Raw genomic sequence first — 26,663 nt, 5'->3', positions numbered from 1 at the left:
CCATACACAAACGATCTACTACTGGATACAACTTGTCAGGGGGGCAGAGTAGGGTGGGGGAGGGAGGGAGGGAGCGAGGGGGAAATCAACCACAAGCCCCTAATCTTGGTGCTTGGACATCTCTTTGTGATTAGAGTTCCAACCAAATTGCTTACCCAACTGAAATGTGACATCTCACAAGGGCAGCAAAGGTGACATTTAAGGAAGGAGATGCCATGAGGGAAGATAATGAGCACACTGTAGTAACTGCAGGTTCCTTGAACCAGCCTCCTCCTCAAAGAGCATAAACGTTTGGTCACTGCAAAAAGCAGGCAGCTCCTCCAAGGGCCTTCTTCTGTAAACTGTGCACCATCACCAGACAAGGGAGGCAGACCCAGAGAACAGTGACCCTGAAAGTAATTAAAACAACTCATAAAGTAAAAATAAATAAATAAATAAATAAATAAATAAAATAAAAACACAGAAATTCCAGTTGCAAAACATTTCATTATTTTATTTTGATTTAATCTCTACATAATTAAAACAAACAGAAATATATGGTTTTCATTACTCAGATATATAGAACACTACATATATATTTGTATTCAGAGAAGAGAAACTTAATTTTAATAGCTTCAGCCAGAAGTAGGTCATAATTTGTATTGTATATTGTCAGAAGCCTTATTTTTTTTCAGCAGAATTCCTTAGGACAAACATCCACTGTACCTTTTATCTTTTCTTTATTGGCAGGGTCCATGACAAGCACAATATCATACATTACAAGTAAAACAATACAAATCAATTTACAATTGTTTCAGCATCAAGTCTGTATGCTACCTAAAAGATAAATCTTTTAAAAGAGCAATACACTTAGTGTAATGGTACTTTTTTTTAACATTCCAGCGAAGGAAAATTCAGACATTTTTTACCAGTGCCATTATTTTAAATTCTAAACAGATTTTCAGAAAATTCATTTCTTGTCTTTTCTTAGTAAGCTGCTTATCATAGATTTACTCACTCTCCAAGTCTAGAATGTTTTTTATAGAATATGAAATTTGTATTCTCTTAACTTTGAAGATGAAAGTATTTAGTCTCCTACATCACAGTCTGTTTGACCAGTCCTCTAATTCTAAAACACATTACTGTTTCATGGAATCTATTCTCAGTCATATTTAAAGTAACAGCTACCTTACTATGAAACCAATTGTTCTAAATCATGTCTGTCTGTCTGTCTTTCTCTCTCTCTCTCTTTCTCTTTCCTTCCTTTCTTTTAAATTTAATGAACTATAAACTTCTATGTGCTAAATTAAGACAATCCTGATTTTTTATGAAGTAAGAAAACTATATTAACTGATTAAAGAAAAACTTTCAACTCAATAGCGTGTCCATTTTCATGGGGGAGCTTTGTATAACTTAATAGTTATTCAAACTTTCTTCTGCATATCCTTGGTTCAGACTCTGACTCGCTGAATAAAAAACACAGTAATGATAATTTCTCAATAACCTATATATTTAGGCTGAATGTATTTAGCTCATGTTAAAACATTAGGTAAACAGGGAGAAAATTTTACTCTAGGCTCTACAATGAACTGTGTGCTTGTACTTATGAGAAAATATTTTAAATTGCTTCAGATATTGGTATGCTTGGAGAATGACACTTCTTAACAAGTGTACATAGTGAAAATAAATGAGAAATACAAGTGATTGCTAGTGGAAATAGTAGGTTTGTGAATTAGCTCCATAGTTTAGGAATTCTACCATATGTTCTATTTTGCCTTTGGTGAATGAAAACCCAGGAAAATAAAACAAGAGTGTGGCATTTGAAAGTCAAAGCATTTTATTCAATGTAGCTTGTGAACTCAAAAAAAAAAAAAAAAAAAAAAAAAAGTAATCAGAATGGGAAAAAAAAAAAGGAATTTGAAAGTTGAAAAAGTAGAAAAAAGTAAACAATTGCTTTAAGATGACACTAACTACTGATCAAAGTACTTCTGCATGCATGGACAAAAAGAATGGCATTTACATTTGAATAAGAATCAAAATGAAAGTTGGGAATAGCAATGAAAAGGAAACTACTAGAAATAGGAAAAGACAGTGCTTAAAGGTTAAGCAAAGTTGAAAAAAAAAAATAAAAGTGTATGTGATGAATATCTAAGGAAGGGGGGGATGTTCAAAAAGGAAAAATCTTCAAAATCTTTCTTACTACAATCAGTAAGTGGGAGTTTCAAAAAAGCAAGGTGGAGTGTATTGCTACTTTCTCTTTATGATTCACAGAATGGGTGCTTAATTCTTCATCTAATGAAATCACAGCCAAAAGTTCATTACCCATAGCTGAGTAAACCTTTTTAGTGATATAAAAAGTTTGTACTATGAGAGGATGTCCTCTTGAACTTTCAGCTGCGTGTTATAAAATTATCTAGTAAAAATTACTAATTTATTTCCACACAGGACATCCAAATTCACCCACACTCTCTCTTCATGAATGTACTTAAACAAAAGAAGAATAGTATATAAGCCCATGTATAATTTTTCAGGAAGAATATCACTATTCTTACATGTTAAAGCTAAATATTGCTTTTAATATGTACAACTGGAAAGATTCATGATATTTATCATCACTTTTCTTGTAACAACCACTATATCATGTTTCAGAGGATAGGGATATTGCTAGCAGCTATATTTTTGAAAACAAACAAACAAACAACAACAACAACAAAAAAAACCCTGCCCTTTTACCAGAATAAACAATTTTACTACCCATACAGCAATGATGTTTACCATGATTTGCTCTTCTGATCTATACCATCAGAAAAGCAAAACAACAAAAAAACAATTATCAGATTTCATTTTCAAAAATAGCCTCACGTTACAGCAACCTCTCTAACTCTCTATATCTTTAATCACATTTTCACCAAATCTATGATCCAGTATGCTTAGTGAAACCTTCCCACAAAATATTGGGTATGCTCACTAATTCTTTTCCTTCTGTTTTGAATATAGGGACATGTTCACATTCCATATTTAACTGACTTCAATTTAGCAATCTAGAAAATCCTACAATAAAATACTCTTTTGAGTTAATGAGACAATAAACTGTCCCCATTTAAAAAGCATGGATTGTCTAATCCTTTTCTATAGATAGGGATGTTTTGGTAACTGCACTTCTTTTGTCTTTCCACCACATTAGGTTTCTTGGAAACTTGATATAGCCATGTGAGAGGTGAAATGGCCTCTTCCTAATCTTTTCTTGTCTAACTCATAAAGAAACTATGATGTAGAATTGTAAAGCCAGTAATTTGTTGAAACCATGCAAAAAACCATAGCAAATACGTAGTAAAAAGGGTGTCACAAAGAACAGGGAAACACAGAATTAGTGAAGAAAAGGTAAGAGAGGCCTCAAAACACTATTTTTTCCTTGCTCTTGTCAATATGTTGGGAATGAACCAAGGAGAGATTTATCCTTTGATCTTGTAAGAATTACAATTCAACAAGAGATTAAAACCTTCCTTTTCTGCTTCTGACATTTTCTTCCACAATACATATCTCCTTGAGGTCCTTAAACTCAAAGTCAGCAAATCAGTTTTAGCTATGGCTTTTCTAGAGACAGCCTTCAAAAACTGGTATAAAGGAAGAGGGAATATAAATGAGTCATTCAAAATATGAATACTGCATTTTTACTCCCAAGCTAAAATGATTCTTTGATTTTGGTGGACATCTTGATGCAACCATTCCTGCCCAGCTGTATGCTATTAAGAATCAGAAGAAAATTGCCATAGGGCATCCTGACAATGGTATTTAAAAACCCATTACGACAAACCTTTAGTGCAACTGAGAGTTTATGAAAACAAATTAAAAATGGAAAAGGCCCACTTCCAAATTAAAAAGCAGAAAAGAGCTTATTTTAAAAATGTTCCAAAGAAGTTTATATGAGGCCATTTGGCTATTCTGCTCTAATTATTATGCTTTTACAATTATGGACATCCAGGGGAAAAGAAAAGAAAAGAAAATAATAGAAAAGAATAGAAAAGAAAGAAAAGAAGAGAAAAGAAAAGAAGAGAAAAGAAGGTAAATAGTAACGTGATCATGTAAAAAAAGTGTGTTGTTTATAAGATAAGAATAACGTTAGCATTGGAAGAAAACACTCTCAGAATGTGCTATTCCATTTCAGAAAGACTTAAACTTTAATATCTAAATTAAAAAAATACAGAGAAAGTTGTCATTAATAAGAATTGATTTCAATTAAAGAGGATTATTCAGTAATTATTTTCATGAAACTATTACAGAAGCTGTGATCATATATTGTTGTTATGAGTTTCTCTATAGACAAACTAAATTACACAGTTACTGGATATAAGATAAGTCATTAAAGCAAGGAAAGATGTGGTTCAGTCAGAAAGACAAATTTTATGTGAATTTCTAGTACTGATAATTTGAGATACAGGGACACCAACTTTTACCTATTCTCTTTCTGTGTCCTTACAATTTTTTATTTACTTTTTTTTTTTTTTTTTTTTTTTTTTTTCCACTTCATTAATTGTCAGATATATCAATAGGTTAACTGGAAATGTAGCGATAGAAGTGTAGCACACTTGAGTAAGATGTGGTTTTAGAATGAAACAACAGGAGAAAATAATGATGATCAATTTATACTGTAGAACTATCAAAAGCATCTACCAACTAGTAAGGGAATTTAAATATCTCAATAAAATGAAAATTAAGAAAATATTAAAAACATAAAAATTAAAATAGCAACACTGAATTTTACAAAATAATCAAATACTGTTTTACCCATATGTTTTGTCCTGATACTTAGTATTTCACATTCAGTCCTCCCTACTCATTTGGAAATTAAATGTTTATTGTCAAGTGTATTTAAAAAAGAATAACGCAGATTATTTCTTCAATAAACTGCATTAAATTAAGTTGTGATTAAGACTAAAGATAGTCAATAATACAAAACTGAATTGGCATTATTTGATACTATTGTTGGCAATGTCATTTAAATATATTTTAATTAAACATAACAGTTTAAATCCCATTCACAACATGAAAATCCTTGACTTTTAACTATGTCTTTGTGTAAAAGTGAGGTGTATATATAGGCCTGCTGATTTCAGAAGCTGTATAAATGGGTTTTCGTTTTATCCAACTCATTAAGTACAGAAAAAAAAAAAAAAAAAAATGTTTCTTTGTATCTAAAACATGGAAACTCTCTTGGATGAGCTTAAACTGTATTTATATATATATATATATGTATATATAAATGGCATATATCTTGTCTCAGACATGAAGTTTGGTTCTTTTAGACAAAAAGGATGTGGAAAAATACAAATTGTTATATATCTATTTTATATTTTCAGCAGATTTTTGAATATTCTGCTTCCATGTTTTCAAAGTGAAACTTAACTTTTTATCACAAAGCACTTATTTCAGAACTTTACTTCAATTAGAGGAATGGCACAAGCTAACACACCAATTTCAAATTATTGATCAAATACAGTCCTTCACATGTTTCCTCTCCTCTCCCCACTTTTCTCCCAGCTGATCTCAATAGTCATACAAAATACCTGCCTCCAAAAATATTTTCTAAATTTTCATACATCTTTTTAATACAGCCATTAGCCAAGAATATCCCTCATCTACTAAGGTCTCCAGCATGGTGCACCAGCAAATAAAATTCTGAGGTTATAGACAAAGAAATAAAGAAAAGATGAACTCTGAATTTTTTATTTGCAGATAGGTTTATATTGTGCCTTACAGCATTCTAAAAAAATGTTCCTTTCTGAAAGCTTGTATGTTGTTATCTTTAAAAGGAAAAAAAATTAAAGTTTTCAGTGAGTAAAGAAAATCAGCAGTATTTGCCTATATATTAGGATAAAAAAAAAAAAAAATAATAATAATCCAGTATATCCCATTCAAACCTATAATTTATGAAAATAAGACTTCACATTTGCTAGTTGTTTCCATATTTTCACTTATTAAGAGTTTCTGTTATTATTTGAGCACTTCACTGTGGGTGTTCAAAGGTTATGTATAGCTTTCATGGATGGAGACAAGAAGCAGCGAAGCATAGACAAGAGATTCTCACATGACTAACTCTCCTGTGCTTCTCATTTCATGTCAAACATTCCATGATAAGTAAGAGATGCAAAATGTGTACATCCATATTCCACTTTTGACAACATCAGTATTTTGATCAGCCAACAGGAAAGTCAAATCCATTCAAGAAACTGGATCCCCAGTGACCTGTGGTAAAGTGTCAGCATGCCTGCTGTTTATTGGCATAAGAGACTCAGCTGAGCAAACGCAATCTGGTATTTTCAGCGAAAGGAAGAAAGAAAGAAAGAAAAAAGTGATGGGGGAACAGACACTGATCTAAATCTAATATTTAAATATTCTAATCTAAATCAGGGGAGATTTTCCCATACATTTAAGGAGTATAAAATCATGTCTTGATATTAATGATGGCAGAGACACAGGACTAAGGAATAACTACCTTGATTCAAATTAAAAGATTTTGTGCCTCTCTATGTCTAGCTACAAAGATACTGGAAAACAAGAAATTCACTTTGCTTTTATTTTGACCAGTTCTTCAATACACCATTACTTAATATTTGATGTGTAAGGAAAACAGTGAAGTGAATCTCTGCAATAAATACAGGATGAGACTCCTAACTACAGTTTTTTTCAGGGGCCACAATTCATTCTGAAGTTTTTTTCTCTTTAGAGTGTTAGCAAACATTCAGCCAAATCTAAAGCAGGGCTTGTTTCATAGCAGAGAACATTCAGCAAAACATGGCTACTGCCCCAAAGAGCCTGTCATCTAATTTATCGGGATACAGAAAATGAGAAGAAAAACAGTAAGAGCAGCAATGTAAATGATAAACGCAGGTCAAAGTTAGAATCACTGACAATATTATAAATTATATCTCAGAAGGCAATAATTTTCTATGTACTAGGATATGCTTTAGCTATAAATAGGAAAATAATGAAAGTCAAGCACTGTTTTTCATTTGCATAACTTCATTGTACATCTCTTTATCTTATAGACCACAGCTTGAGCACTGAAGCAGTAACCTCATCTTCCACCAAAATGACTTTACACAGTCTAGTAAAAGAACAAATTTTCAGGGATAGTGAAGTAATAATGCAAGTCTTCCTAGATTTTTATAATGAAATATGACAAAGTCCACTGTATGTGGTGGAATTTCACTTACCATCCTTTGCCAGCCTCTTGTAAAGGAGGCTATATAGTGAAAGACATACTGTTTCTCATTTGAAAGAATCACTCAACCATTCCTCTCCTCTAGTGATCAGTCTTTCTTGCTATCTGCATCCTAAGATAATCACAGAATCACAGAATTTCTAGGTTGGAAGAGACCTCAAGATCATCGAGTCCAACCTCTAACCTAATAACTGACAACATAACAGGAATTTCCTGATTTCAGATAACTTTATAAATCTGATATCTCACATTAATTACGTTATTATCACCTTATGTTTTGGTGTAGGTGAATTAAAGACACAGCTACATGACAAACATTAGAATAGTTAGAGGTGACACCTAGATAAATGAGTCTGGGCATTCAAGTAATTTACCAAACAGATGTCTACCATTTTTTTTACACCATTTTTTTCAGATGGGTTGGATGATACAAAAACTAGCTACCTGGATATACGTATAGGTATCAGTATTTCATTCACTACCTCATTCAGATTGGCATGGGTGGAGTCTCATTAACATTCTAGATTCAGAGCCACAGTCACTCCCAATTTCTGGTCATTTGGAAATTCTTACTATTCTCTGAAAATTGTAGATTGGTTATTAGAGAGAAACTGGAGGAGCACTGTGTCTGGCACTATCAAGGATGTATCTGATCTTGATACTTTTGTAGTTTCTGCACAAAAGGTAGTGGGGAAAAAGTACCCATGACAATGATCATCTGTTTTCTAAGAAGGATGTGTTTTTTGGGGTTGCAGCCAGACCCAAGCCTATTCTGATTTTCACCTGGGGTTCTTTAGGTGAAAAATGTCTCATGGGAAGTGAATGGTTATAGAAAAACTAGAAAAAAATACATAAGCTGACCAAATCCTCCAACTCAGCTGGTAAAATTCAGAGGCCCTAGGAATTCTGCAATAATTTTATAGCTGCTTCCTTATATGTGATGACATGGACTACTTACTTTAATGTAGCATTAATATCATACTTCAGTTATAGAAAGTTACTGAGTTCAGAATGATGACCACAATGGATAACTTCTCATAACTCATTCCTGGACAATGGTCCCTAATACTAGCATTTTTTTCAGAGGCTGCATTAATTAATTTATTCCTCAGTTTTGTTTTGATAATAAAAAATACACTCACAATTAAAATTTATTATAATTATACGTTAGAAAATCAGTTTTCAAACATTGTTCATATCCTATGTAGACCAAAGGGAAGTGAGCTGAACAGTAAATTACAGCATTATGTAGTCAACAGCAGACTAAACTAGTTCTGTGACTAAACCATGTATTAAATTACTGTAGCCTAAATTAGTGCCTTTAATGCAGTTAGAACAAATATTTTCTGGTGTATTCTCATTTTATCTTTTTAACACATAGTTTATATATGTAAAGTTTTCTAGTAAAGATATGTAATCCTGAAGTCTACTATTGTGCTTACAATTGGGCATCTTCAGAAAACTTGTTTTCTCTGCCTGAAAAAAAAAATCAGTTCAACAGTGCTTCCTAGCTGATGACAGTAACATTTCATTTACAAAATGGTGATTAAATGATATGTCCTTGTTGCTTGTCCAGTAATCCATTTTCAGGATGGTTGTTGCAGAGTTTTTATTTCATTTTATTTTTATTTCTATATAAATCTTTTAGTAGTCAAGACTTAGGGATAAACTTATTTTAGCAAAGATAATCCTTCCTAGTCAGTGAGAGAGAGGTCATGGAATTACCAGCTATATAGTGTTGTTCAGATTCCTGAGGGCATAGCCTTTTCCCCAGTGTTCATCTGTAACATTTAGTATAGCACTGTACTCTTAGAATCACATCTCTTTCCTAAGGTTGTTTTCACGTCTGTTAATTATTAATCATTCAGACTCTCGAATGTCTCTTTCTCCTTCACCTCCTCAACACACACACCACATTTTCTGTTCCAGTTTTGCTTCATCCTTGGCATTTTTCTGGTTCCCCCACGTTTCTGACTGCCTACTCTGATACAGCTCTAGTCTTTTGCTGAACCACATTGACTTACTAGAATGAACACAGACCATCAATTTGAAACCTCTCCTGCTCTGATTTCACTCAGTTTTCTTCCACTTGGCCTACAGTCTAATTTTTTTTTCAAGACTAATTTCAGCTTTAATATTACTGTCTCAGCAAAAACAACTAAGTGTATTGCTGAAAGGGGATAAGAAGCAAATCTGTAGAAACAGTGAAAGGTAGAAGAATACTTTTGCAGCTGAGGATTAATTCTTCTTCAGTTTGTAACATGTCTCTGCAGGAAATGTGAGAAAATAGCCTATCTTAGACAGAGTTAATTACTTCTTTTCTGTTTTGTTTTTTAATGTTTTCCTGTCCTACCTGACAAAATGAGAAAGGATAGCTGGAGGATGGAAGTAAACATATTGTTTAAGACAGTAAAAATGTAATGGATTATTGTTCCAGCAAAAGAATGAAAGATCACACAGCTGATGTAGACATTATAAGTTGTTGTTGTGTTGCTGACAGAGAGTATTACCCTCTTTGGAAAACATTCACTACCAAGATAAGAGAAACAAAATTACTTTGGGCTATTTGCCATTCTGATGCTTTGTGCAACTTGAACTGGTCCACAAGCAAACCCTAGATTTTTTTATGCAGGAAGGACTGTATATCTTCTCTCACCTATACTTGCTCCATTGATCATTTGACCTTGGAGTTTATTGCTGTATTCTGCAGCACAGCGAAGCAGAAGCCATGCATTGCACATTCAGGTTTCACACCACAATACTTTTTAGGTGAATTCCTCTATTATCTGGAAAGAAGAATACGTAAGAAGGAAGAACAAAGAAATAATTACAAAAAAAATGGTCAGGATTACAGATAAATTGAGGCCTTACAGGATTAGCAGAACAAAACTTTTACTTCAGAAAGTTGCAGGTAAAAGAGAGAATCACTAAAAAATTGAGTTGAGATGGGAGAACTACAGATGAAGCCAAGAGTAAGGTTGTATCTGATACTCTGGAGAAACTGAGTAAATTGTCAGCAAAGGAGATGGGTAGGAAAGGATTCCCTGAAAAAGAAGGTGATAGAAAAACCGCATCCACAGGATTTGAAGAGGGAGGAATGTTGAAAATTACTGGCGTGGACAGCCAATCTCGTATTAAGAAGCAAAAAGCCTGCACCTTTCAATAGAATGTGTGTGTTTACTAAAAGGCTGGGCCCTTCAATCACATTCTATGTGAATATACCAATGACATAATTGGTTTATTTTTGCAAAATGGATATACAGTTACGCATGAAATTTAGCGGTCTGGTTTCCAGAGAAGTGATTTTATTTGATTCTATAATGTAATTAGATCAATCTAATACACAAATATAAATCCCTTTTCCCCTTTTAATATTTGTACATTCATTTGTGGACTCAGTATATGCAGCAGGCTTTTCTCCAAAGGCAAAATAAAATTATTAAAAAGACTAAGCTGCCATAGCCTGGAAGGACTACTGTAAACCACAGAAAACTAAACAAACATCACGGTTTATTCATTGTGGTCAAACCTGCAGGCATGAAAACCGTATAAAAATTGTATTCATAATTTTAAATTTCCTATCTGTCAATACATTAATCTCCTGATCTTTTTCAAGGAGAGCAAATACATAGATATATATAGTTGAGGAATACGCCTATAAATACATAACTTCTTTCAAATCTTAGCAAGGAAAAAACAATTTTGGAAAAGACCAAGATTTCTGTGACAAAACAAAATCTGCACAAAACAACTTTATTTTGCATTTCTTTAAGAGTTTTATATGCCCTGAAGTTCAAAAATATAACCAAAGCAACAAGCTTCCGCCCTGAAAAATGTCCATTACTTTTTGACTTGTTCCAACTTTAAAAGAAATGTATTTCTTTTACCTTTCTGACTACTGGTTGTCCCCTCTTCTCCATCTTGTGTCAAGAAGAGAAAACGACTGGGGTGCAGCAGGTAGGAAAGTGAGGCTTTTAATGTTTTCACTGCAGCATGCTATACGTAATTTCTGGGGTCTCTTTCATTGCCAGAGGATTGTAGTTAGAGATCCTGACAACACTGCAGCATTTTTTTTCTTCTGTCAAGCAAATCTGAGTTATCAAGAGAGAGAGAGAGAGAGAGAGAGAAAATGAGAGAGATTATAATTGTCTGAAAAATAAAATGAAAACCTTACACAGAATCAGATGCTATGGCATTATAAATTCCAACTGTACACTGTGCTATGCATGGCCAGCTGTAGCCGGGAAACTGCTTATTTTAATGTAACACATTGGTCTTCTATGCAGTGTCACAGTGTTGCAACATCTGTTTCTCCTCCTCTGTCTGCACTATTTGCTATAGCCACCTCATATGCCTACTTATTGACATTCTCTGCTCTCTGGAAGTAGCTATTGCTGAGGGAATATGCATCTTTTTCCGTTTGTTTGCAGGCACTACACACTTCATAACCACAGTTTCTCCCAGCTCAATTCAATTTTCTCAAATAACCTAAGTGCCTGAGCTACCAGTATACTGTAGAGATTTCGACCATTTATTGAAAAACAAACAAACAAACAAACAAACAAAAAACAAATGACATTAAACCATAATATTTTGAGCAAGTGTTACATTGGCGAAAAACTCTACATATGAAAGCATGTAGGAAATAGCGTTTCCCCATTGTTTTCAATAGTCATGAGGAAGTGAAGCTACTATCTTTTTCTGCTGCAGCTACATAAAGAACATTATATCTAATCCTGCACAACCTTGCAAGAACGGACATTTAAAAATTTGAATTCCATCCATGCCTGGATAAGTGCATTATAATTTTTCCCAGTCGTATTATGATCTTAAATAGGATTTTGAACCAAACAACATCTAAATAAGATAAAGAATATGACATATTCATTTGTCTTGCAAATTCTCATTGTTTTGGTTATAATCACACAAAATATCTAAAGATTATCAGGTATAAGCATTGTAACCCAGAAAATAAATAATACAAACAAGCTTTCATATTAATAATTGGAATAATTAGCCCTTCACCAAAGAGAAACTTTTCATAATACTTGCACCAAGGAGTAGGTAGGGATACTCTTATAATAGTTCAAAATTATATCCCTCTGTCCTATGTACACTTCAGAAGTACTTCTGCCAAGCCATAAACTTTCTGTAAAGGATATTAAAAGCAGATGCCTCCTCAGTCAGCTGCAGCCCAAGTACCCCTTCTGCATAGTCACCAGAGCCCAGCCTGGTGCCCAAGGACCAGGGGCCTTATACTGTCTGAGAGATACGGCAGCTGCTGCTTCCTTGTTTACAGGTTCAGCCAGCACTGAGGGTGAGCACAGATCCAGCAGCTGGCCCCATACCCACTCAAGCCAGTTGACTCTGCTGGCTGGCACTCAGATCTTTCAGCATTTACACACAGGATAAGATTATGCAGACAAATAGTTAAGAAAGGATTTAACGATAAGATAGGACAGATTGTAGTTATCAGGTACAGGGCTTGGTCAGAAAAGTGCACTGACTGGCCCCATTTTACACAAAACTGGTCCCTTTTATCACCCTGTCTGTTCCTCCCTTGCTCCCTCAGCAATTCCCTTCCCCTGCACATTCCCTCATGAGTTTGCATAATCCCACTGACCCCACCACCACCATCTCAAACACTCAGGTTTGCATCCTAATCATTGTCAAAGTCCTGGTTTGCCTACATTTTCTTAATAGACCATCAATTGCTATGACTAACAAGGTTTGTTTCCTGTTTCTGTCTCTGTTAGGTTTGTTTTGCTGGTCAGGTCTGTGTCTCTGTATACTATGTCTGTGACTTCACCCTTTTGTCTTAGTATCCCATTTGACAAGGTTATCGATACAATAATCTTACTGAAAGAAACATTTAATATTTTTAAATGCACCCATAGCAAGGTGATAAAAGGCCTTTCTTGTGCTTGCAATGTCACTGCCCTCTATCATCACGAAAAAAAATGTTACCCAGCTCAAATATAGAGAATCAAAATTTTGATCATGGAGGGGAACACAAATGTGGATGGGAGCTATGGGACAAAATCCTGTACATGATAAAAGAAGCAAGCAGGGAGCTGGTGAGGCAGGCTGTGGGGGTATGAAGCTGATATTCAGATGAGGGGACTGGTAAAGTCACTATGTGGTACCTTTAACCTTCTGATTAAGGTTAGAATCACCCCAGATCTTCCAGTGAAATCTTATCCTCCTTTGTCCTCTATCAGCAGTGAGTATCAATACACTGACCCCCCCCCCCCCCAAAGGATGAAATCACCTGGCACTGCATCCTGTTCTGCTAGTTCAAAAGCCACAGGTCTCTGCTGGGAAATAAAAGACTCCATTACTGTTGATGAGCTGGGTAGTGGTTATGAGACATGGTAGGATGCTTTTCTGTTCCTTATTTGAAAACGTGTCAAAAATGTATACACACACACATACAGATTATTTGATACTAATGTAATCAATAAATATAAATATAATAAACCCTTCCATCCCATCCGTAATTATGATCTTATTTAAAATTTGATACAAAATCAACATTTCAAAATTAAAGCAAGAGAAAAATTGAGATGATGTCTACTATTAAACCACAGTCTCTTTGTACATACCTGTTATTGAGCTTGCTGTCATCACTTAATGTTCCTTCTTTATTTCTGGAAATCACTCTTATATTCAAGAACTTTACAGAAAAAAGTACTAACATAGTATAATTATCTATTTTCCTTATGCAATCTGTTTATTTTTTGCTGAATATGCAGTGAATGGAAGAAGGAGCTTCAGAAATAAAAATGAGGTAGCTCTAGATGCACTACAGATCTGGATTAGATGTTAGCATTTTCCTTAGATGCCCTGTGGAAATGTTTCAGAATTTTACAATGACTTTTTAAAGGCTTTCCTTTGCTAGTTCTTAAATCTTTGTTTTCTATTTTTTCCCACTACAGATCCTGAGCCAAATTCCTGAATATTTAAAAGAAATAAAATTTAGAGCCCATAGCCTGAATGTGTATAGATTTAAACACACTGAAGAATAGGACGTTACAGACACCCAAAATTGGGCACCCAAAGTTAGTGAGTACATTTAAGCTTAATTTCTCTGCATGGCAATTACCCATCTGTAAAACGGAGATAATAAAATCCCTTAACCTAATGAGGATTTTGTGAATATAAAGTCTGACACTATATTAATGAGTTTCATTTAAAAAATAGCATAGAAAAATCAATAATTTCTGCTTAAAGAGTGTGGTCTGAATAGTTTGAAGTCAATAAGGCATGTCCACACACTGAACAAGGGCAAGAGAACAAAATGCTGTCTATTCCTCATTAAGGAAGATGTTAATCCCTGACAGAATGAGTCAGGGATCCCTTTAAATATATATATATATATATATATATATAAAATCTGTGATGATGTAATTGAAGACCATTATAATGCATATGCCCAAGGGATCCAAAGGGAGGTTGCATGGGCAACTTTAATTTTAACATTTTTTAATATGAGTTCTTGACTTAGTCACCTTAGTAATTTTTAATATAATTTTCTGGATAAAATAATAATTGCTTGAGTAAGAAGAGAGAAATTAAAGTTATAAAAGATTTTCAGATGTGACTTGAAAAGTAATGAACCCTAGACAACAATGAAGAGAGTCTTGAAGCTGGCAGACTTTTTGGAGACACAGAGGAGACACAGAGGAGACAGTGCTGTTGCAATGAGAAGATAAATACAGAAACAAGTATAATACTAAGAGCTTTTCAGTCATCTGACTTTTAAGCTTTTATGACAATGACAAATGAAATATTTAGAAATTTTTATTTCCCAACCGCAGCACATTCACTCAGACTTCTGAAGCTCCATCAAAAAGAAGAATTAAAGTTCACTCACGCCACATAGTTTTCTATTAACAAAGCATTTTTCAACAAGGGTTTTTCTGAACAATTACAATTACAATTCATCACCAATTTTTTTGCCTAGTAAATATCTCAGGACATTTAAAAATTTTTGCTTGTGACTCTGAGTGCTACTGAACAGTCTTACTGATGGCTGTACCTGCTAGAGGAGTTTTCATGAGCTCATGACTAGTATCAGATATTTTGTGTTATTAAATTGTAGACTTTTCTGACTCATGACAATAAAGGAAAGTAGAAAGCATCCTTTCAGTTGTTGCTATTTTACTAGTAATGTAAGAAGACAAAATACTTCATTCTAAAAAGAATATCTCACTATATTTTTTACAAGGTAACAAACTATTTGCAGAACAATAAATGAAAAACACAGTTATGATACTGTATTTCTGTTGTTTAAAGTTCAGGCAAAGCTTTGAAAAGAAGCAGATATTTAACAGAGGAGCCTCAAAGATATTCCTCAAACGTATCTGGTATTTACAATACTTGCTATGGTTCTACCACCTTCAAATGCCAATAGCATTTTTTTGTTTAATTTTTTTCCTACTTGCTTTAGAACTTTACAGCATATAATAATTAAGGATAAAGCCTAATACTGATTCCTCGCACTTTGCTCCAGACAAACAGATTAGATCACACAGCTTAGAAAACAAATGTCCATGCCACATTTATTCTCCAAGCAAAATCAGCACATGACTGTGTGAACATTTGTGCCGAGTCTAAGACAGCAATGTTGCGTGAGGAGAGGCCTGTACTCCTGTACTCCCTTTGAGGTGTATAAAAAAATATTTAAACCAGCATTCTTTCCTATTCATTCTCCTACTCCCCAGCCCCAAAAGCAACTCAGAAAAAGACTTTCTTTTGGATATAGCACCTGCATATATCACCTTTGAAGCCTCACAAAAGCCTAGTCTGATAATTACAGGACCATGGAAAAATAAAAGAAAAAACACATTACATTCATTACTATGATTCATTCTTTACGAATTCTTTGCACTTAAAGTAAACACAGATTCTTGTATAGTAAGCAGTATCCCCCAGCAGGAAACAAGCAGGTTTACTAGAAATGTTATAAAATAGAAGTCATGAACTTGGGTCTGGCAGAATAAGAATCCAGATTTGAAACGGTGAAGTCAGTCAAGTCAGTGAGCCAGGCACAAATCCAACACCAGGAAACACCTAAAATGCAATTTTCATCCTTGAATTAACTGTCACTCATGATGTGTGCCTACTAACAGTTCTGTACCTAAGATTAGGACCTACATTAGTGATACTGCTGAAGTAGGATTCCCTATATGAACTAACAGGATAAAATGAAGAGATTATTACCTTACTTCTGCCTTTGACCCTTGATTATCATCTTTTTGAAGTACGATACGCATCTAATTCTTACTGGTAACAAAAAAATCACTCAGCGGTAATTGTGTTCAATTTCATCAATAAACTTTTTCTTAGCATGATTATAGTATTATAACTTAATTTTGCACTTGTTAGCCAAAATTTATTCTAGGAAGCAAAATATGTACTACAATATCAAAAATATATTTCCCCACTTTTCAACATAAAAAAATAAAGGTACTACCATCCTTTATAAATGTATACATTATTCAATTTTCATGCCAAGCAAACTACTTGGATCTGACTATATTTTGCTAAAAATAAAGAAAATTATACCGGTCCACTAAGTAGCAAGAGAGAGATCTGAAAAATAAGAATGGGATTCAAACAGAAATGCAAATGAGCAAAACTAATTACTCAAATTATTAACCCGAAACACTCTATGATTCTATGGGTACCTTCTAAGGTCTTGTGTACATAAATACAATTATGTAATGGCTAAACAGCCTAAATGGAGCTGCTTAAGGCATAGTTCTAAATGTGTCTTTTCCGTCACGTGACTTTATGTACAACTTCAGTAGTATTGTTACTGATATAAACTATCTTGCTAAGACTGGTCAGGTTTCTCTTTAGGATGGTTAGTAGCAACAGCATGGTTGGATTACAGAAGAGGACTAGGAAAGTCTCAAGAATGATCTCATTTTCCTTACCACTTCTGTTCTCTAAAATGTGTTCTCTTAAGAGCCATTTAGGCTTTTCAGTTTATTTACTGTGCTTTGATAGCAAGAAGGACCACTCATCAAGAAAGCAGGCAAAGGATACCAGTTAAACTAACATGGAAAAATGGAAAAATTTTATTTCTATTTTCATACATTATGAAAGATAACTCCATATTTTAAACTACAGAAGATCAGGCACTAGGTGAAAAGAGCTCTGAAAAGTGAAGACAGTTAAGAATGAGAGTGCAAAATAAAAACCTCAACAACTGCATGTGCAATTTCAAGACTACTGTAGAGACTTGTAAATACATAATAGAGTGTGTCATGTTGGCCTATACACTAAATTCTATGCTTTAATTTTGGTTTCCATTTTTAAGACCTTTTAAAGATCATTTAATTTTCAGAACAAGAGTAGCTAGCCAACAATCAATTATATACTTTGTGTTTTGCTTTTTACTGGAGTTCTGGATTTATTGATAGATTTTTTTTTTTTTTTTTTTTTTTTCTGTGGCAGTAGAGGTAATCTACTAAAGAATTTGTTTCATCTGTACTTAGCAGCAACAAAAAAGATTATTTTGCAGCTTAATTTTAAAAATGTCAGAGAAAGACATTTGAAAAACAATATCTGAAGTATTATTACACAGCCTGCCAAGACATTAATATATTGTCAAGGCAGCAGGTTACACTGTTGATTGCTCTTTCAGAACTTTAAGACAGTTTGGTGGTATATTCTTTCCCAAGCAATAACATTTAGAACAATTATTCCATTATTTTTTTAACATCTTACTAAATTTAGAAAGGATCTTTTCTTAGTAGCTATGGTGATCCATCCTTGGTAGAACAAACATCAGACAAATAGGGAAAGATTATAAGCATTATCATGACACTATAATTTTGCAATCTGCATTATATTTCTCCAAGATCCTTTTACATTATGTAAGCATCAACTGGTAGTTTTGTTTCAAAATATTTCCTTGTGTGTTTAGCAAAAAGCCTGTCTAAACTTCTTTCTCTTTTTTATGTTTCCTTATTTTTTTTTCCAATGTTGTAAATAAATTCCTCAAATTACTATTTAATTCATTGTTGTAAAATTATCTCATACAATTTTGCCGTATGTTACTTATCTCAAGAAGGATAATTTGTCATGAAAGTATAGTCAGGGACATAATACTCCTACCACAGTATTGTTCTATGGCTCCACCTGAAGAGCCATACACATTTTACCCCCACTTTTTAATTTATATTTTAAATATTTGCAACTCTATAGTTAGAATGTTAGCTCATGGTAACCACTAGAAAAATAGGATTTATAGATTTATACATGCAACAAATTGCACCTGATTAATTGACTAGACATCTTAGTTTCTTCAGATGCACCTTTTAGAAATCTATCAGTAATTGATATTTATACCCTAAATCTGATAATATAATTATTAAAAATAGAAAATATGAAAGTATCTCTCAGTAATAAGAATCATAGAATGGTCTGGGTTGGAATGGACCTTAGAAATCATCTAATTCCAACCCCCTGCTATGGGCAGGAATGCCACCCCTGAGATCAGGTTGCCCAGGGCCCCATCCAACCTGACCTGCTATCTTTGTGCTGAGATTCAGATTTTTTATTTTATTTTTTTTCCATAAAAATCAGATGTAAGTAGTGGATTGAATACATTGAGTCAGCATTGGAAGAAAGCTATTTACTTAATTTTCAGATGTAATTGTAATGACCAAATATACTGGATTCAATGATAGTATGGAATATTTTTTCATCTGAAGTTATACAATTACAATAAAAATGTCAATGATGGGAATATTTCCTAAAAGAGTTATAGAATATGTCTTTGAAATTTACTTAGTGTAAAATTATTATGTATACATTTAAAACAAAATATATATGCATCTACCAAAAGATCAAAGAATCAAAGCTTATTTCTTTTTACTATTTTAAGAAGGGGGTATTAAAGAAAAGCTAAGTCCTCATCTTCTGAAGTATTCCAATAGCTAATTTTTAAGAATTCTGACAAGGGTTGTTTTTAGTAAAGATTGAAAGAAAACCTTGTAATCATCCTATTCTATTTCCTAAACAAGACAATATCTACCTTTTTTAGACCCAGTAATCCAAAATCAGATAAAACTCAGTATCATAAACAGGATTAAAATGTAACTCCTAGCCTTTAAGACCATAATATAAGGAGATTCCCACCACATAAGGAAACAAGTCATCTCATTCCCTATAGCAAGAAGTCAATTATCAGCATTTTAAGGATTTAAAATTTCCATATGCAAAGTGGCTGGTTAATAACAGTTCTTAGAAATTACATTAACTGAAAATACAACAGTTTAGTCTTCTACTAATGCAGGGAGAGGAAAGGGCACCAGGATCTAAAGGATTATGGACTGATTACAGATCAATTTAAAATCTTGGTTCTGAGACTTTTAATGAGAAATTGTGTAACATTCATTTTTTTTTTTTTTTTTTCTTCGTATGATTATTATTTTACCAAGAGGACATTTACATTTACAAGATTACTTCCTCCTCAATAAAAATTCTGTCTGGTGACTAAAATCTTGATGTTCATCAAACTGGGGTGTAAAGACCTTCACATTAGTGCACTTACAGAAAACTCACATATCATTAAGCAAGTAAATGGACTTTTACTTTACCTTCTCTTAAAAGACAATGAGAGGTTTAACTTGATTTCTTTTTGTTTTTCCTTGTCAGCTCCTACTTATAACCCTGTGTTTGTTTGTTTTCACAGGTGCTGGCAAAGAGTTCATTTGCTTTCATAATTAAGTTTTGCTTTCATAAATTAAGTTTTGACAGGACTAAAATGTTCTTGCTGTTCCTTTCAAAAGTAAAAGATTCCTTTGAAGGTAAAAGATATTTTTTCCAGTTTTCTGGAACCTTTCCTGTTATCTTTGACTGATAAATAGACAACCTCTGAGATAGTTTCAATGTTGCTTTGAAGATCTTTGAACCAAATTTGTCTGATTTACTCCATTCAGCACATAATTTTTTCAAATATATGAATCCACCTCTCTTTAGTCTGATACAAAATACTTGTTGTTGATACTAATTGTACTACTCATATTGCAAATGCTCAACTGTGTTATTTGGAGAAGACTGAATGAGAAAATATGTATTAGTTTTGTTGTCATAATTCAGAGAACTTTACTGGGTCACTAAACAGCAGATCAACACTTTCCTTAGTTTGCCTTTTATTGCTAATGTATTCACAGAAGTATTTATTATCTTTTATGTGCCCTGGTAGTCATATTTCATTTAGTGCTTTGGCCATACTTTGACTTTGTCCATGTCTGCTCTTAACACAGAAAAATTCCAGTATCAAGAAGATTTTTATTATCTCTAAGGTCTGCTTGCAGTTAGGTGGTAGCTTTAAATAGCTGTAAATAAGGTGGGATGGGAAACAAGGAGATTCTAATTGTCTCTATCCATCACATTAACTTATACTCTGAAACAAAAATCCAAGCACCTTACTCCTAGTGGTCCTTGGCCACAAAATCCAGCCTATGCAATAGCCATAATTTATGACAATGTTAACTAGCCTAGGCTAAAGCTATGTCAGGAATAGCAATTTAACAGATACAAGTTACGTAGGTCACCATATGGAGGTGTTCTGGACTAACCAACCTCTCAGTTTGCTAGGACAGAAATAAGTGGTTACTTTCTTATAAGGATGCTTATCATTACAGTATTTTAGGTGAAGAAAATCAGAACCTTGAGACTAAGATCACATAATTTACTATTATTATTATTATTATAACTTACCCAGTATTATACTTTGTAAGAGGGAAAAAAAAAGAAGGAAAAAGTACCACTCACCATTCTGAAGGGTTCTGATTGTGCACTGAATCAGCAGATCTGTGCTGCCAGATTATTGTATTTTTGAGACTCATTCTTGAAATTAAAGGCTGAATGGCATGAAACAACTCATTATTTCCAGGTTCAATTTACAAAATCACTTATTCTGTCAACTGAGAACAGGGCATGCTATTTTACCTCTTGTGTCTTAAATCAAACCCTAGGTCCTTAAGGACCTCTTTAGGAAAAAATAAAATAAAATAAAATAAAAATTACACATTTAACTTAATCAACGACTGATGTCACCTACTTGGACTTCTGTAAGACTTTTGACACGGTCACACATGACATCTTAATCTCTAAATTCTATTTTGCTTTTCTGTCATTTTCTGGAATTAGCAGTACAGCTAGAAAATAAATAAATGAACAGAATGAAAAAGTGTAAGATAGAGCAATATGGGCACCAAAAAATACATTTTATAAAACACTTGTGCACTTAAAACTAAATTTTCTAATGCTGTCTCATTGTCATTGTCCTTTGTGTGAACCTAATCCATAGCACCTAAATACTTGATTTGCATAGAAAAAGGTTTATAAATTGAAAAAAACTGCAAGCAAAAATCAAGACAAGCTTGAAATTGTTTCAAAATTGCTCTGTATCCAATCCATACAAGTTAGACAAAGAAAGTGGTTGTAGGAAAGAATGAAAGCATATGCTCCAAGTACATCAAGAAAAGCAGACATAAAGATGCTAAAGGAAGAGAACTAAGTTAAAACAAAAAGCGATTAAAAACAACAACAACAACAACAAAAAAAAAAAAACGCAATTGAAAGGGAAGAAAAAGTTTTAATAAGTTAGGCAAACTAGATTGAAAATGGTGTTAATTATGCCTAGCATCATAAATGGCAATTAAAAAAGCAGAAACAGTGGATGCAATATAGTTGTTTTAAGTTGTTAGTGTAGCAGAAACTGCTGCACATCCCATCATCTAGGAACAATTACCAGCTGTTGCCATCAAGGAAATCTTTCTTTCTTCACTATCCTACTGTACAAAACCCATGTCCAAAACAACCGGCTGTGATTAAGAAGGTGAATGGAACTCAGAATACCTAAGTTGGAGTTTTTATTCTTTCTCACTGTTTTGCAGTTAGAATCCTATCCCTTCTTTTTCTTTCTCTGACACCTTTCTCAACCATTTCTTCCCTAAACTCCTGGTTCATCCCATCTACCTTGCTACTGGAATTAATTCTTACCTTAAAATGATCTAGACTGCTTTTTGAAAGAATTATACACAGGAGAAATTAAACAAAATAGATTGTTATCTTTTGAAAATTGGTTATATCAGGCAAAATTATATCTCTGTTCAGTGGAAAAAGAAGAAATGGAGGGCAGCCTGTAGCAGAGGATATTCTACATTCTGGAGCTGACACGGACCTTGACAAGAATAAAAACTATATTTTCTCCTAGTTTTAATAAAAGAAAGTCCTTTGGATAACTATGATCTATGATGGCATTTAACTCAGCAAGATAGCTAAATAGCTAAACAACATAGGGGAGGAAGTCACTGATATAATCTGCTCCATTAATACCATGATGATTTGTCATTAAATGCAATTAAGAGAGGACATTTTAATGCTGTTTCTTTTTTGTTGTTATTGTTAGTTTAATAATCTCATCTTTGATGGGCATGTTTACTCATACAGACTTTCTGTCTCTGTGCTACTGAATGGAAACCTGACATTCAGACACAGATCCAGCCTTCTGTATTTTGATCTAATGGAGACAAACCTAGTATAGCTAAATAGTAGGCTGCCAACAGCCCGTACAGATCAATTTATGATTCCACATGGCATAAACTTACAGAAAATACATTTGTATTATTTTATGAAGTCTACTTTCTATATATGTGTAGATATATATACATATATCTATACATATATCTATGCATATATATATCTATGCATATATATATACACTCACACACGTAGATATATTTGTGGCTTAGCAGAGAATGGCTGCAAACAAGTTGTTTAAATAGAAGGGACTGTGAAGATTTAAATTCACAGCTAGGAAAAAAAAAAAAAAAAAAAAAAAAACAAAAAAAAAACTTTTCCAAATTAATCACTCACAAAGACAAACACAGTATTTTTTTTTTTTAATTTTTTAATAAGTAAAAGAAACTTTGGCTGGGAATTATACCTGATACTTGCTCGCATTTTATTCACACTAAATGTTAAGGACTTTTATGCCTAATAATTCACATAATAAATATCTGCTGCAGCATGTAGCTGAAAAAAATAAAATTGGTATATGTATAAATACATACATAAAAAAGTGAATCAGATTGGACACTATCAAAAGAAAAGTTCTTTGAAATAAAGAATAAGCCTGGGAGACAGAAGAAATAGCTTGACCATCTGGGGACCTTTAAGTACAACAAAACTCACTGAGAGATTAAACTCTAAATCTGAGACCAGCAAGAGTCAGTCTATTCCTAAAAAAAAAAAGCAATTTAGAGTATTCTGATTGCTCTGAGAGGAATTAGGCAGGCAGCCAGGGATTTTCAGAGCATAGCTATGAGCTTGGGCAATGATGTAAAGCTGGCTGTATTGCCTCTGCAACACCTACATTTTCCCTTCTGCCAAAGAATTTCTCAACCAGTTACAAACTATTCACCTGAAAAAACTGCAATACATTCCTATTTCTATCATAGATTTCTTCTATGACCGGGGACTGCTTGGTGTCCATGGTACGTGTAAATAGAAGTAAATGGGAGCACTTCACATATGCCAGATTCAGAAGCGTCCTGGGAGGTAACGTGGGATACTATCTATTATTTGTTCCTTTGTTCATATCCTTCAGCCTGGCTTTCCAGAAGGAAACCACGTATGCAAGCCAGGAGATGCCTAGGGTCACCTACGATGGCTGAGAAAGTTGGAATTGTTGTCTCCTCAGTCTTGCCACTGCCTCAGGGCCATAGTTCAATGCAAACTTTAAGGGCAGCTCCCGTCCCTTTGCCAAGCTAAGTAACCTCCTCTTCATAGCGCACAGTATCTGCATTGCACTGTCATGACGACAATGTGAATGGGATTAATGAAATAGCCTGACTGAAAAATGCCCATGTTCTCTAATCTGTTTAAAATTAGAGCATGTCCATGGACAACTGCACAAAACTATGTGCCAGTTTAGCCAGAGGTGAGACTTACAGGCCAGGGTTGGAAAAAAAGCAAACCTAGGAGAAATTAAGCTATCTGAAGACTCATTGCCACAAAAAAAAACTTGAGTATTTCTCCAGAACTTATGCTCCTTAGGCATGACACTATTTTAACTTTTAGGTTTTACTGTGTGAATAAAATGGTACTTCAATAAGCAGGAAATAATGCAGCAACACTTATAATAAACTGCAACAAAATGGGACAGATTGCAGGTTCCACAGGTTGTGATTTCCTTTCTATCATCAGATGCCTGCGTTCAATATTTTCACAGTTCCAACAACATGCCTCCATAACTATTTTAAATGTAAGCATAAAACAAAGAGTGGACAAACACCTAAATTTTCGTCTTATTAACAGGATTACAAACTGTTCAGCATCCTCAGATGCTAAGCATACACATCCAATTTTATTTCATGTGTATTGAGGTACCAGTAACATCCACAATGATGGGCTTTCAAACATGAACCTGCATCTATAAAAGAACTGTGCCTTTGGCCCACGTAGGGTCTAAAATAGACTTTGTGTCATGGAAACTGGAGGCAGCTACTTCGACACTTGCATTGCTTTAACTGTATCCTAATTTCATCTATCACTATGGTACTCAAATATGCTAGGGGAAAAAAAAAAATGCAAATCTCTAAATCACTCTTTGTTATATGATATCTTATAAAAGTAATTTTGGTTTTGGCCTTTTTCTACTGTTCCATTTTTTCTCTCAGCTACTGTAGCACCCAGTCATATCTGTCAAGAAATAATATCTAAGCAAATTTTTTGTCTTTATGCTCCATGTTTTCTCAAAATAAAAAATAAACATCATAAATTGCAATACAATACAACACTAACATTTTAGTGCAACCATATTTTATATATATATATATATATATATATGTGCGTGTGTGTGTGTGTAAAACAAGCTTTTTTTTTTTTTTTTTTTTCCTGAGTTGGCTAACAGTATCAGTTCATATATTCCTGGGGAAACTCAGCTGGAAATTCAAGTTTGCTTATGATTGAAATCCACAAAGTGCTGTTTGTTTTCAAAGGTAAACAAACATCTGTGCAATGCAAAAATTCTGATCCTCATTTCAGCTGTTCTTTTTAACCATTTTGCAAGACCACATAATGATTTGTTGCCTTTTTTTTTTCTCTACCTCCATGATTTATTAAAGGCATTTAAAGTATTTTATTATGTTTTGCAGAAAGGGAAAGACATTTTAAGACTTGATCATACAATTATATTCACACAAGCAAAGTCCATTTTGTAGTTGATTGTTTCTCTGCATAGAGGTTGAACTTTCCAATGAGCTTTGAGCGCTAGGTATGCAAACTCACATTATGATATACTAATTCATGACTTGGTAGATATTAGGAAGGGAATAGATATGCCAATGCTATCCAGGAAAAGGGAAATAAAACAGCTTTCTTTCAAAAGCTGTAGCACATCTGTCTGTTATTATATTCAAAAAAGTAATTTATAAAGTATTTTAGTTTAGAGTAAATATTAGCCTTATTCCATAGTATCAAATGTATTAATTTGATCACATTTTTTTATAAGAAAAAAAAAAAATGAGTTCAAATTCAATTTAATTAGAAGCATTTTTAGCTGTTTTTTTTTTTTTTTTTTTTTCCCCTAAAATTGCTTTTTTCCTAAAAAGTGGAGGTGGGGTTGGGGAGGAATAATAATCCTAGTAGTAGTATCACCAAAGCTGTATTTGAATAAAAAGTTTTGGATCTGGGAAAATCAAACAAACAAGCAAAAAACAGTTTACAAATATAGGAAAATGAATCTGTAGAATCATTAAGCTCAATGAAACTTCCTTTGAACATATAATTGTGAGATTAAGGAAGGTATTGTGTAGGGTGGAGTTATGCAGAAAGGGATAATTTTCAATTTGGAGAACTAAAACAAGATCTAATAATCCCACTGCTTGAATAGTAAACAGTTACTTAAAATTTCTACCCCTTTTTCTTCAATCTACCATCCAGTTCTAAGCAATTAATTACCCATTATCTTGATTAGCCTAATTAAATTGAGGGTGAAATTATGCTTTCACTGGAGTGTGGCATTTAAAGGCATTTGCCAGGTTTTTCTTTCTTTTTTTATTTTTTTCTCTTTTTTATTTTTCCTATTTTAAGTATTTATTTAAGACAGCTATTTTCTTCACTTTTATTTGCTGCACACTTCTCGTTTTACTGTCACTCACTAGATTCATTTTGAAACAGTTGACATTTTTCTTGTTAAACAGTTCTAAGAGTTTAAGGTTTAAACTTGTATTTGGACCTAGATGAAAATTTTCTGGCAAAACCAGTATTTTTTCCATTAGAAAAAAAAAAAAAAAAGGCTAATGATATAGAGTTGTGTCACTAATGGCACCCCACTGAAAGCCACTGTGGATCGGCTGATATATATTGACTTAATACTTGGTGACAACTTTTTATGTCTGCTGGACACAGTCATCTTTGTACACCTGGG

General features: G+C 33.5%; 1 long non-coding RNA gene across 1 annotated transcript; it reads right to left on the bottom strand.

The window, feature by feature from the left end:
* Window positions 1-238: 238 nt before the first annotated feature.
* On the bottom strand, window positions 239-11,499 carry LOC118167026. Its single transcript, XR_004750887.1, has 3 exons — window positions 11,416-11,499; window positions 11,089-11,292; window positions 239-389 (listed from the first exon to the last, which is right to left on the bottom strand). It is a non-coding gene; the product is annotated as an uncharacterized LOC118167026 (long non-coding RNA).
* Window positions 11,500-26,663: the final 15,164 nt, after the last annotated feature.

This window comes from Oxyura jamaicensis, chromosome 4, assembly GCF_011077185.1.
Source record: "Oxyura jamaicensis isolate SHBP4307 breed ruddy duck chromosome 4, BPBGC_Ojam_1.0, whole genome shotgun sequence".
In the NCBI taxonomy this organism is placed as follows: Eukaryota; Metazoa; Chordata; class Aves; order Anseriformes; family Anatidae; genus Oxyura; species Oxyura jamaicensis.
The sequence above is the reverse complement of the archived record's forward strand: the minus strand, read 5'-3'. Positions and strand labels throughout refer to the sequence as shown.